The sequence below is a fragment of the Coregonus clupeaformis genome, chromosome 14 (genome assembly GCF_020615455.1).
Source record: "Coregonus clupeaformis isolate EN_2021a chromosome 14, ASM2061545v1, whole genome shotgun sequence".
In the NCBI taxonomy this organism is placed as follows: domain Eukaryota; kingdom Metazoa; phylum Chordata; class Actinopteri; order Salmoniformes; family Salmonidae; genus Coregonus; species Coregonus clupeaformis.
The window spans coordinates 13,407,667-13,421,879 of NC_059205.1; positions in this window are offsets into that span (position 1 = coordinate 13,407,667).

Below are 14,213 nucleotides of genomic sequence, written 5' to 3' on the forward strand. Positions count from 1 at the left end.
ACATGCCTACGAATTGGCACATCGAAATATCATCCCTGTCCCAGACAACTGGTCAAGAAATGGAAGGGTAAGTGATATTGAACAGAGAGATCTATATCTGAATGTAGGCATACATTTAAGATATACAATATACCACACCCCCATTACAAGAATTTAACTTTGACCTACCAGCTCCATCACCCACTGTCACAAGACACCATCACCCACTTACCCCAAGGCGGATCAACTTACCCTGTCCCTATGCTCAATTTGTAAGTCGCTCTGGATAAGAGCGTCTGCTAAATGACTTAAATGTTAAAAATGTTAAATATACCCCATACCCGGGGTAAGTTGTGCCAAGAGACCACTTTTTTGGAGCAAACTATGTTTTCAAAACTGTTATGTTTACATGATTATATCCAGGGATAGACAACGTTCTGAAATATATGTAGATATCTTTGTTAGAAGGAATACTTCATTTCCCTTGACGTAGTGATGCTGAATGTAAAAAATGGCTCAACATACCCCACTCTCCCCTATTGGTTTGGGAGGCATGTTTAGAATACTAACCATGTTGTTGAATTACTGATGGCATAAATGGGTCTCACCCATCAAACATGTTGTTGTTTTCTCTGTGAGAGAAATGCTAACAATATTTCACCCACTTTTGCCTTCATTAATGTCATTTTTATTCCACACACACACACATACCGCTTGATCAGCCCCCAGAATCTGTGTCTTGGTTTTGCTCTCTTCCTTTTGTTAATCCTCTCCCTCTCTCTGCTAGTCCCCCACCTAGTCTATCTGTGTGACGAGTATGAGTTGCTAAGTGACACTTGCAACATGATTGGAAACCTAAGATTGTACGATTCTAAGTCTCTGGTTTTATGACACACCTTCACATTTATGACGCTATAACTCTTCTTCTGGTTAAAGTGTCTCAAACACACACACACACCAACAGTAGGCTAAAAGGTATAGGCTGTTAGAAGCAAAGTAATTGTGCCCCAAACTGCGTAAGCGTGTACACTGAGTGTACAAAACATTAGGAACACCTACCCCCTTTTGCCCTCAGAACAGCCTCAATTCATCAGGGCATGGACTCTTCAAGGTGTCGAAAGCGTTCCACAAGGATGCTGGCTCACGTTGACTCCAATGCTTCCCACAGTTGTTTCAAGTTGGCTAGATGTCCTTTGGGTGGTGGACAATTCTTGGTGCACACGGGAAACTGTTGAGCGTGAAAAAAACAGCAACGTTGTAGTTCTTGACACACTCAAACCAGTACGCCTGGTACCTACTACCATACCCCATTCATAGGCGCTTAAATCTTCTGTCTTGCCCATTCACCCTCTGAATGGCACATACACAATCAACGTCTCAATTGTCTCAAGGCTTAAAAATCATTTTTTAACCTGTCTCCTCCCCTTCCCCATCTACACTGATTGAAGTGGATTTAACAAGTGACATCAATAAGGGACCATAACTTTCACCTCGATTCACCTGGTCAGTCTATGTCATGGAAAGAGTAGGTGTTCCTAATGTTTTGTACACTCAGCGTATGTAATCACAATCTGTTGTGTAATTGCATTGTGTGTGGATCAGCCTGAGTGGCAAGGTGTGGTGTGTAGTTACAAAGTAGGAAGAGGGCGGAGGTGAGGAAAACGGGGTGGTGGCGCGGGAGTGATAGGCGGTCGCAGGCTTCCCAAGCATTTCCTCAGCGATGGCAGAAGGGCACGGAGCTGACGCACCGCCGGGCGAGACAACAGGAAGTAGAGGGGCGGGTTCCAGCAGGGCGCCAAACACACCAACAAGATGGCCGACAGGGACGCCACCTCCCAGAGGAGAGACACCTCCGCGTCCCCATCTGTGGATGGGGACAGGGACAGGGACGAGTTGAGGGAGGAGGAGGACAACGGGAGACCCCCTCCACCTCCGAAGGGATGTTGACTGATTGGCGAGGCAACGAAGCTGACGTAGGGGGACATGACATTGACAAACTCCAGGGCGTAGTAGGGCAGCCAGCTGATGGCGAAGACCAGCGTGGAGCCAATCAGGAGCGCCGTGGCCTTCTTGTTGCGGCGGTCTGCGGCCAGTGTGCCCCGGCAGCGGTGGAGATGGGTGATGATGAGGCCACAGTTGAGGGCGATGCAGAGGAGCGGAGCCACGTAGTAGACCAGGAAGGCTGGCACCAGGAAACCCAGCCACTGGCCACGCCCCACAGACCATGTACAGCCACTGTCAAATTGGATGTATGTGACCTTGGGAAGGGCCATGGTGACAGAGACTAACCAGATCACTGCCACGATGCCGGCTCTGAGAGAGGGGTAGAGAGGAGGTTACATAGCTGATGTGGGCCTAACTGTGTGCAGATGAATGGTTTAATTCCGTACTCACACTTGTGTGGGGCTGGCGGGCGGTCTAGCAGGTGGGGCCACTATGCGGTACCTGAGCACCGACAAGGCGGCCAGACTAAATATATCCACTCCGGCCGTCAGGGAGGTCATGAAGCCCAGCAGCACACAGATACCGCCCCCTAGCTGCCAGTCCTGGGAGCTGGCGCTGAGCAGGACGCAGGGCAGGGTGAGTAGGGCGCCCATGTCAGCCAGGCTCAAGTTGAGGAGCAACACGGAGCTAGGTTTGGAGCGTCGCCGAGGGTTACGCATCAGCACCAGCCACATGAGTAGGTGACCTCCGACCCCCACCAGGAGAGAGAGGACGCTGACCAGAGGCAGCACCAGGGAGAAGGAGATGGTGGTGTTGGTGGACACCGTATTGAAGAGCAGGTTCACTATGGCCGGCATGATGGTGGGAGAGGGATGGAACGAGGGATGGAAGGAACTGAAGTATGATCTAGCTGCTCCCGTTGGGGATGGACTGAGATAGGAGGAGGGAAAGAGGGATGTACATAATTAGAAAGGCACACAAAATGATTAGAGGGAAGAATAAGATGTTTTAATAATTTATGTTATTGTATCCCTTTTATTATTAATCTATTAATAGTTTGTGTTTGTCTGGTGCTGGGTTGGTGAATCACCTGGCTGCAGAACTCACTGGGCCTCCCCTTAGAATGGCAGCTGTGATGACTCAGAACCAGCCTGGCAGGCCAAGTCATCTCATTCAGACACACAATGCTGATGGGTTGTCTGAACAGTCTGTGTCAGTGCTGTGCTGCTTCCCCTGAGAGCAGACATAATGTTCTCTCTTTCTCTCTCTCTCTCTCTCTCTCTCTCTCTCTCTCTCTCTCTCTCTCTCTCTCTCTCTCTCTCTCTCTCTCTCTCTCTCTCTCTCTCTCTCTCTCTCTCTCTCTCTCTCTCTCTGGAGAGCATACCTTACGACCTTACATTCAACACAGGCCAGCACATGTCGTCACACAAACTGAAAAAGACATCACATCTGCTCTCAGGGGAAACAGCACTGACACAGACTGTTCAAACTACTCATCAGCATCATAGCGTTGTGTGTCTGAATGAGATGCAAGCTAAGGAAGGGAACAGGAACGAGCTGACCACTGGGAACAGACTGTGACTGTGGTAAACTACCTTGTCAGCTTGATGAGTGAAGTGAACTACTGTATCTATGGCTTGACATTTGGAAAGGTTTGTTGGGTGACAGGTAGCCTAGCGGTTAAGAGCATTGGGCAAGTAACCGACAGGTCGCTGGTTCAAATCCCAGAGCCGACTAGGTGAAAAATCTATCCATGTGCCATTGAGGAAGACATTTAACCCTAAATGCTCTTGTATGTCGCTCTGGATAAGAGCGTCTGCTAAATGACTAAAATGTAAATAGAAGTCCTGAACTATCATCACCCTTCTATAGATATGATGTGTCAAAATACATCAGGCCTAAATGTATTTGTTCCACATGTTGGCCCAATGAAATCAAAATTCAACCTCCATCATGTACATTCAATAATGATGATATGCTGTAGGCAGATCCACAGATACAGTACCAGTCAAAAATTTGGACACACCTACTCATTCAAGGGTTTTTCTGTATTTTTACTATTTTCTACATTGTAGAATAATAGTGAAGACATCAAAACTATGAAATAACACATCATGTAGTAACGAAAAAGGTGTTAAACAAATCAAAATATATTTTATATTTGAGATTCTTCAAATAGCCACCCTTTGCCTTTATGACAACTTTGCACACTCTTGGCATTCTCTCAACCAGCTTCACCTGGAATGCTTTTCCAACAGTCTTGTAGGAGTTCCCACATATGCTGACCACTTGTTGGCGGCTTTTCCTTCACTCTGCCATCCGACTCATCCCAAACCATCTCAATTTGGTTGAGGTCGGGGGATTGTGGAGGCCAGGTCATCTGATGCAGCACTCCATCACTCTCCTTCTTGGTAAAATAGCCCTTACACAGCCTGGAGGTGTGTTGGGTCATTGTCCTGTTGAAAAACAAATGATAGTCCCACTAAGCCCAAACCAAATGGGATGGCGTATCGCTGCAGAATGCTGTGGTAGCCATGCTGGTTAAGTGTGCCTTGAATTCTAAATAAATCACAGACAGTGTCACCAGCAAAGCACCCCCACACCATAACACCACCTCCTCCATGTTTTACGGTGGGAACTACACATGCGGAGATCATCCGTTCACCCACACCGCGTCTCACATAGACACAGCGGTTGGAACCAAAAATCTCCCATTTGGACTCCAGACCAAAGGACAAATTTCCACAGATCGAATGTCCATTGCTCGTGTTTCTTGGCCCAAGCAGGTCTCTTCTTCTTATTGGTGTCCTTTAGTAGTGGTTTCTTGGCAGCAATTTGACCATGAAGGCCTGATTCACACAGTTCCCTCTGAACATTTGATGTTGAGATGTGTCTGTGACTTGAACTCTGTGAAGCATTTATTTGGGCTGCAATTTCTGAGGCTGGTAACTCTAATGAACTTATCCTCTGCAGCAGAGGTAACTCTGGGTCTTCCATTCCTGTGGCGGTCCTCATGAGAGCCAGTTTCATCATAGGGCTTGGTTTTTGTGACTGCACTTGAAGAAACGTTCAAAGTTCTTGAAATGTTCCGTATTGACTGACCTTCATGTCTTAAAGTAATGATGGACTGTCATTTCTCTTTGCTTATTTGAGCTGTTCTTGCCATAATATGGACTTGGTCTTTTACCAAATAGGGCTATCTTCTGTATACCCCCCACCTTGTCACAACACAACTGATTGACTCAAACGCATTAAGAAGGAAAGAAATTCCACAAATTAACTTTTAAGAAGGCACACCTGTTAATTTAAATGCATTCCAGGTGACTACCTCATGAAGCTGGTTGAGAGAATGCCAAGAGAAAAACCCTTGAATGAGTAGGTATGTCCAAACTTTTGACATGTACTGTAGCTGCGGACAAAAATACTGTGAATGTGTTTATATCATATTTAAAATGTACCTTTCCCTGTTCAACCAACGTGTGAAACGCACTGCAAATATTAAATAGAGAGTGAAGGAAGTGGCCAAATATAGGACAGAGGAGAGGGAAGACATGGAATGAGGTGAAACGAGGGACAACGACAGCAGCAATTGAGAACGTATGAGCAATATAGACGTAGCTAATGGGAAATACAGGATAAACTACTTGTGCATTATTTTAGACACATTGAACTCCAGCTGAACCGAATTACAACAATTTATGGTCGGCTATTAAATCCTCTTAGTATCCATGTTCATAATGTCATACATTTAACCAGGATTGTTTCTTTAACACTTTGCACCAATAATCCAAGGGGAATTGGCTCTTATTCAATTCCCTAACCATTACATGACATTATATAATTATGTCTTCAATCACTATAACGCCCTAGCTGGAAACATAATTGAATATAAAGACAAGAGTGTGCATACTGAAATGACAGTAGGAAGAAAGCTAAACAGAAAAGGGGTCAGTGAAGGACAGCAGCAGTAAGCAGAGAAAACCTTTCTTTAAAGGTGTGTGTCACACTCACTGTGGCCAGGGTCCTGCTCCAGGGAGAAGTCATCCTTTCACCATCAGTGGCTGCATAAAGAGATGGAGAGAGAGAGGGCACACACCTGCGTCCCGCCCTATATCCTCCCTCACTCGCTTCCCACCTCTCTCTCTCTCTCTCTCTCTCTCTCTCTCTCTCTCTCTCTCTCTCTCTCTCTCTCTCTCTCTCTCTCTCTCTCTCTACACACACACACACACACACACACACACACCACTGGCATACCAGACACCCCAGCAGCCCCGCAAGGTGGGGGGGTCACAGAGCTCTTGGGGCCCATGTACCTCTAATCGATGTCTATTTTATTTTCAATTTAATACATAATGTTGACAGTAACCCTCTAAAATAATTCATAAACCTTTTTAACTTCAATATGTACTAGGAAGCTAAGTATTTGTTTCTTGGGCGTCAGAAAAAGTGCCTTGGACCTTGAATAATTTTTTTAATGATTGAAAGTACAAGGGGATATCGGTGAACAAATATCGGTCAAGGGTACGACGGCGCATGTGCAATAAGTGGAGCTTACTCAGATGTTCAAAACTGAACGAGAGTCTAATGCTTCTTAGATAGTTCTTTAGGAATTTTAGTTTAGAAAACGATCCCTCCGCAGAAGTGACAGTTACAGGGATGGTAAAAACAGCTTTATGCTGTAGCAACATCAGGGAAACTGGGCAGAAGTGAGTGGTGCTTCAAATACAGCAGTTCTGTAACATCTTTAATTGAGACTCTCATTCTCCTTAATTGCCGGCCTCAACACGTTACGGAAAGAGATTAACTGTATAGGAAGCTCCGGGGACAGGTCGTCTGGATAATGGACAGCCAATAAATAGGCAGATGCAAACAGATTATCATCTTTAGTGGACAACAGTTCTTGAGGGCTTGAACCAAAAAAAGCGGTTTGCGATTTCGTTCATACTGGTGAACCAGCGTTTGAGTTGTGTGGTTGCAATATCAACAGTCCTTTATCTCTGGTATATCTTGGCATGCATCATTCAGGACTAAATTGAAATTGTGTGCAGCGCAATGGACATACAGTATAATGCACAATGTCTCAGGAAAGACTGTCTGGTTTGGCAATACTCAGTATGGAAAACAGTCGGACCCACATACTGGACCTGCAGGCCGTGGTGAAACATTTGCACACAAAAAAAGGAGGCCTTCAGGAGACCAGGGGAGTCTTTCAAGTTGGATTTAATTTGATTTCATTTAATTTACCTTGAATATTGCAGGCCATTTGTGTAAGCTATTAGCCAGACAAAACCCGCTGAGGTCAGCAATAAATAGTGGCTGAATTGATCCTCAAGCCGACTACTTTTTTTTCTCATTGTTAGGCTATTTGATGTGTAATTTTTATATAAAAGTTTATAAATAGCAGCTAAAAAGCAGCTAAATACAGTATATAGCTATAGATATTACACTGCATAATGAAACAATCCCTAGTAAGCTAGTGTTTTGAAGGTGGACTGACTGTATTATTTGGCATTAATAGACTGGTTTTTCTCACAACAACTTTCTATCCAAGCTGGGAAAGAGCACGAGGATGGCTCATGTCATGCATATTCAGGTACCCTATACAGGACAGTTGTATATACAAACAAATCTATTGGAGGCTGATTAGTATTCTGTTACATCTAACACTTATTTTACAATCGGCAATGTTTGAATTTCCAACTTTAATTACAGAACAAGTAATTCAATTATTGCCACCAGTCAGCAATCTAAATGTCAGCATTTAGACTGCGATATGTAGCTTCATGAAATTTTAGGCTTAACATGAGAAAATGAGGACCAAATAGGCCTACCAATAAACATTTATCCATTAGCTAAAGCAAAGCTATACATGCCCTGGCACCACAGAAACCCTATCATCGAGTCGATAAACATGTCTCAATACTTTGTGAGAGGCTGTCTGGCTGACATATTCTATTTTGTTTTATGTTAGGGAGGGGGTGGGTGTGGGGGGGGGTGGGGTGACTCTGACCTTGCGGGGTCCAGAGAAACTGCATTATGCCAGTGATACACACACACACACAGTGTAGTTCAGAGGTAATGGACTTTGGTAGTGCAATCCCAGCTAGCACATTTGGTTTCTTGGAAGTTGTGGGAATGTACGTTTTTGATTTCCCATTGGTTCTGGGAACGAAGTCATAAGTTTCCTGACTGGTAAAACAGAACGTTTTATAAATAATCTGAGAATGGAAGCGAAAATGTTGCCTGTTCTGGGAACATGAATTGTTAGGTTGCAGGGAGGTTCTGAGAAAGTTTTATTATGGTTTTCCTGAGAGGTTTTATTAACGTTCTGACAACAGACATTCTAGGTTATTTGAAGGTTTTTGAATAACTTCCCTAAAACGTACACTGAATGTTTCAATAAGACGTTTACTAACGCTGCTAGATCAGTTTGGGTTAACTGTTTTGAACTCCAAACACAGATCGGACACATGGAAAATCATTTGCTTAGGCATTAATCATGCGGCACAGACAATAAACCTATGATCTTCTGTTCTCTATCCATGGAATTAGTCAACTGCACAACTAGGATGGAGCTAACATACCATGTTTTTTTAACTCATACAAAACTGTTAATTTTAGTCTATTCAAACAGACCCCATTTCAAAGGAAACATGCCCTCGTGAAGATAAGGTGTGGCCAATTAGTGGGCGCGGCCAACACACCTGACAACACTTAACAAAATAGAGGATAGAGTACGTTTTGTTGATGCTGAGAACGGAATGTATATGTTTTTTAGTGCTGAGCGATTAACCGAAATGTCAGTTATTTTACGGTTTTCAAACAACTATTCGACCAATGTCGGTTCAATTATTTGAATTCCATTTCGTTCGGTTTTGTTCTGTGAGCTCAATGTGAACATTGCACAGTTTCTCTAGAGATAAATCAGATCCAGTCTGTACTGTGCGATGTAATAGGAAGTTGTAGTTTCCAACAGGCCAGTATTCTACATACATTACCGGTCAAAGGTTTTAGAACACCTACTCATTCAAGGGTTTTTCTACACTGGAGAATAATAGTGAAGACATCAAAACTATGAAATAACACATATGGAATCATGTAGTAACCAAAAAAGTGTTAAACAAATCAAAATATATTTTATATTTGAGATTCTTCAAATAGCCACCCTGATGACAGCTTTGCACACTCTTGGCATTCTCTCAACCAGCTTCATGAGGTAGTCACCAGAAATGCATTTAAATTAACAGGTGTGCCTTCTTAAAAGTTAATTTGTGGAATTTCTTTCCTTCTTAATGCATTTGAGCTAATCAGTTGTGTTGTGACAAGGTAGGGGGGTATAGAGAAGATAGCCCTATTTGGTAAAAGACCAAGTCCATATTATGGCAAGAACAGCTCAAATAAGCAAAGAGAAACGACAGTCCATCATTACTTTAAGACATGAAGATCAGTCAATACAGAACATTTCAAGAACTTTGAACGTTTCTACAAGTGCAGTCGCAAAAACCAAGCTCTATGATGAAACTGGCTCTCATGAGGACCGCCACAGGAATGGAAGACCCAGAGTTACCTCTGCTGCAGAGGATAAGTTCATTAGAGTTACCAGCCTCAGAAATTGCAGCCCAAATAAATGCTTCATAGAGTTCAAGTCACAGACATATCTCAACATCAAATGTTCAGAGGGGACTGTGTGAATCAGGCCTTCATGGTCGAATTGCTGCCAAGAAACCACTACTAAAGGACACCAATAAGAAGAAGAGACCTGATTGGGCCAAGAAACACGAGCAATGGACATTCGATCGGTGGAAATGTGTCCTTTGGTCTGGAGTCCAAATTTGAGATTTTTGGTTCCAACCGCCCTTTGCCTTGATGACAGCTTTGCACACTCTTGGCATTCTCTCAACCAGCTTCACCTGGAATACTTTTCCAACAGTCTTGAAGGAGTTCCCACATATGCTGAGCACTTTTTGGCGGCTTTTCCTTCACTCTGCCGTCCCACTCATCCCAAACCATCTCAATTTGGTTGAGGTCGTGGGATTGTGGAGGCCAAGTCATCTGATGCAGCACTCCATCACTCTACTTGGTAAAATAGCCCTTACACAGCCTGGAGGTGTGTTGGGTCATTGTCCTGTTGAAAAACAAATGATAGTCCCACTAAGCCCAAACCAGATGGGATGGCGTATCGCTGCAGAATGTTCCGTTTTGACTGACCTTCATGTTTAAAGTAATGATGGACTGTCGTTTCTCTTTGCTGATTTGAGCTGTTCTTCCCATAATATGGACTTGATCTTTTACCAAATAGGGCTATCTTCTGTATACCCCCCCACACACACACACACACACCTTGTCACAACACAACTGATTGGCTCAACGCATTAAGAAGGAAAGAAATTCCATAAATGTACTTTTAAGAAGGCACACCTGTTAATTTAAATGCATTACAGGTGACTACATCATAAAGCTGGTTAGGAGAATTCAAAGCGTGTGCAAAGCGGTCATCAAGGCAAAGGGTGGCTTTTTGAAGAATCTCAAACATATAATATATTTTGATTTGTTTAACACTTTTTTGGTTACTACATGATTCCATATGTGTTATTTCATAGTTTTGATGTCTTCACTATTATTCTACAACGCAGAACAATTTAAAAATAAAGAAAAACCCTTGAATAAGTAGGTGTTCTAAAACTTTTGACCGGTAGTGTAGTTCAGTGCATAAAATGTGGTAATTAACTACAATGAACATAATCCATTGCGCATCTACTTTTCCGGTCTTAATAAGTGATAAGCAGTCATGGACAGTTACTACCATCATGGGACTTTTATTAATTGTTTTATTCTGTGTTGTTACAGCATTCAACCCAAATAATCGAAACCGAAATTGAAAAAACATGATTTATGTTTTTATAATCGAACCGAAACCGAACCTCCCTCAAAAAGCACTAATCGCTCAGCACAAATGTTTTTAAATAACATTCTTTGAACGTTACTAATGTTTACTTGTGGATTTTATGGAATGTTTTCTTAATGTTCTGAGAACATGACTTTAGATGGAACCATGAGGAAACCATAAGAAAACATTATGCTGAAGTAATGAAATTCCCACAGAAGAACGTTGTTTCTTTACGTTCTTTGAACAATTTGAGAATATTACTTTAAATAGAACCATGAGAAAACGTGATGCTGAAGTACTGAAATTCCCACAGAAGAATGTTGTTTCTTAACGTTCTTGAACAATTTGAGATGATTACTTTAAATAGAACCATGAGGAAACCCGTAGGAAACGTTATGCTGAAATACTGAATTTCCCACAGAAGAACACTGTTTCTTTAAGTTCTATGAACTATTTGAGAATATTCCCAATGTCAAACCAGTGGGGGAATGTTCCTAGAACATTACCAAAATGTAAATTAAATCGATCTATGTTTGACCTTTTAGGAAACGTTCTGTTAAAGTAATGAAATACCAAGTTAATAACGTTTTTTTTGTAAAGTTCCTTAAATGTGCAGAGAATGTTCCAAAGTAAAGCAGCTATCCTGCACCATTCCAAGAAATGTGTGGGAAGGTTGTATGCAAAAGAATCATAGGAAAACCACGCTCTCACAAGGCTCTAAGGAACATATGGATCTCAGAACGTTATGTGCTAGTTGGGAAGGCAGTGGTCTGAATCTGACGTTCAATATTTCACTGTCTGACCTCTCAATAAAAACATTATATTAACAGTATATTGACAGTTACTGAGAGAGAGGATAGTCCTCCATCTCCTATTTTCATGTTGTCCACCTCTCTCTACTCTCCATCTCACCCACTGTGATAACCTCATTTTCTCTGTTCTTTCTCCATCCCTTCTACTTTTTCCCCATTCCCTCCTGCATCCCCCACACACTAACCTTTCTATCTCTCTGTCTATCTCCCGTCTCTCACCCCTCACTTTCCCAGCACATTTCACTTCATCAACCTATTCTTTCCCCCCTCCTACCGCTGACCTTTCTGTATCTCAGACTACCTCCATCTCCCTCTCACTCCCCCTCTCTGTCAATCCTCTGTTTGATCCTCTCTAATCCTGTGGCAGTCTGGGATCATGAGATTCACCTGTTGTTAAGGAAACCCTTAAAAACACTAACGTCATACCCAGGTGTGGAGGAGAGAGAAAGAGAGAGAGAGAGAGAGAGACAGAGAGCACTATGGTCCTCTGTGGTACACAGGGTCATATATACTCATTATGAGCCTTCTGGTGTTTACACACCCATGTCAAGTGCCTCGCCAATATAACCCATCTGCCACTGTCACCCCCCACCACTCTCCCTTTCCTCTACTGTTCAGGTGAGTGTGTGTGAGCATGCATGCGTGCTTGTGCGTTAGAGTGTGTGTGTGCAGTGTGCACGTGGTCTACTTTATGTAAATTGCCTTCTGTCAGCGGTGTGTGTGTGTGAGTGTGCATGCGCGCACATGTTTACATGGGCTCATGCATGTGTAAAGCTTCCAACGTGGCATGTGTGGGTGTGTATGTGTATATTAAATGCTTCCACTCTAGTGTTGAAAGGTAGGTCTAAGTAGGTCTAATCAGAGCTGGCTCTACGGGGTGGCAAAGCCGGGCATGGACACCCCCAGATAGAATTTGTGCCCCCACAGTTTTGTTTTCCCATAAACATAACAAATGGTAAATGAATTACCCTGCCCGGTTTTGCCAATATAGCACTACTGGGCCTGCAAGTAGAGCAGACCGGGACAGAGGCTATATTCCGGGTGTTAACTCTTGATCTGAGGAGGGGTGAGGGAAGGGAAATGTAATAATGTAATATCGAGTCATTAAAATAAATCAAATGCATTCTGATTGGGCATCTAGCTATGCAATTTCATAAGGTACCACCTTCATTACCTTGTTTAGGAAGCTCATTGGATCCCAGGGCGTTTTTTTTTCTCTCACACTTTTGCAGACAGCTACAGCTAATAATAGGCTAGCTAGTAGCTATTAGCTTTGTTAAGTTTTGGTAGCAGCACACTGAATAATGAATGCTAATTGGCTAAGCTTTGATCAGCATGGATATCCGAAAATGGCTGGGCACTGCAAAGAGCAAAAGAACGGAGGACCATCATGTCGAGAGCGATGCCAAGCTCACCGACTAGTATACAGGCCCGACCACCGATTGTAATACCCGCACATTCCCCACGCCTCCTGCTGACCAACAAGCACCAACAGCACGAGGGTAACATCACAACAAGCACCTGAACCTCTGTTAACCCAGCCACTAGCACCTGACGACCTGTTGAATCTAACCAAAACTGAACCAGTGGAAGCAGAGTTTATTGTGGCTAGCATATTCTTGGAAAGTGAAATCGCAACCAGTCAGCAACAACAAATGGACCCCACTCAGTGTTCTTCAAAGATACGCCGGCGGGCCTTTGTTAGCAATGTGACTGTGCCGTTGGCACTGAAACATGATCAAAAGCAATGTGCGAGAAATAAATCTCCACCCTGAAGAACGTACACTGCTCAAAAAAATAAAGGGAACACTTAAACAACACATCCTAGATCTGAATGAATGAAATAATCTTATTAAATACTTTTTTCTTTACATAGTTGAATGTGCTGACAACAAAATCACACAAATTATCAATGGAAATCAAATTTATCAACCCATGGAGGTCTGGATTTGGAGTCACCCTCAAAACTTTGATGTAATGTCCTTAAAACAAGTCAAATGAGGCTCAGTAGTGTGTGTGTGGCCTCCACGTGCCTGTATGACCTCCGTACAACGCCTGGGCATGGTCCTGATGAGGTGGCGGATGGTCTCCTGAGGGATCTCCTCCCAGACCTGGACTAAAGCATCCGCCAACTCCTGGACAGTCTGTGGTGCAACGTGACGTTGGTGGATGGAGCGAGACATGATGTCCCAGATGTGCTCAATTGGATTCAGGTCTGGGGAACGGGCGGGCCAGTCCATAGCATCAATGCCTTCCTCTTGCAGGAACTGCTGACACACTCCGGCCACATGAGGTCTAGCATTGTCTTGCATTAGGAGGAACCCAGGGCCAACCGCACCAGCATATGGTCTCACAAGGGGTCTGAGGATCTCATCTCGGTACCTAATGGCAGTCAGGCTACCTCTGGCGAGCACATGGAGGGCTGTGCGGCCCCCCAAAGAAATGCCACCCCACACCATGACTGACCCACCGCCAAACCGGTCATGCGGTGGGTCACATCTGTCACATGTGCTCAGTGTGAACCTGCTTTCATCTGTGAAGAGCACTGGGCGCCAGTGGCGAATTTGCCAATCTTGGTGTTCTCTTTCAAA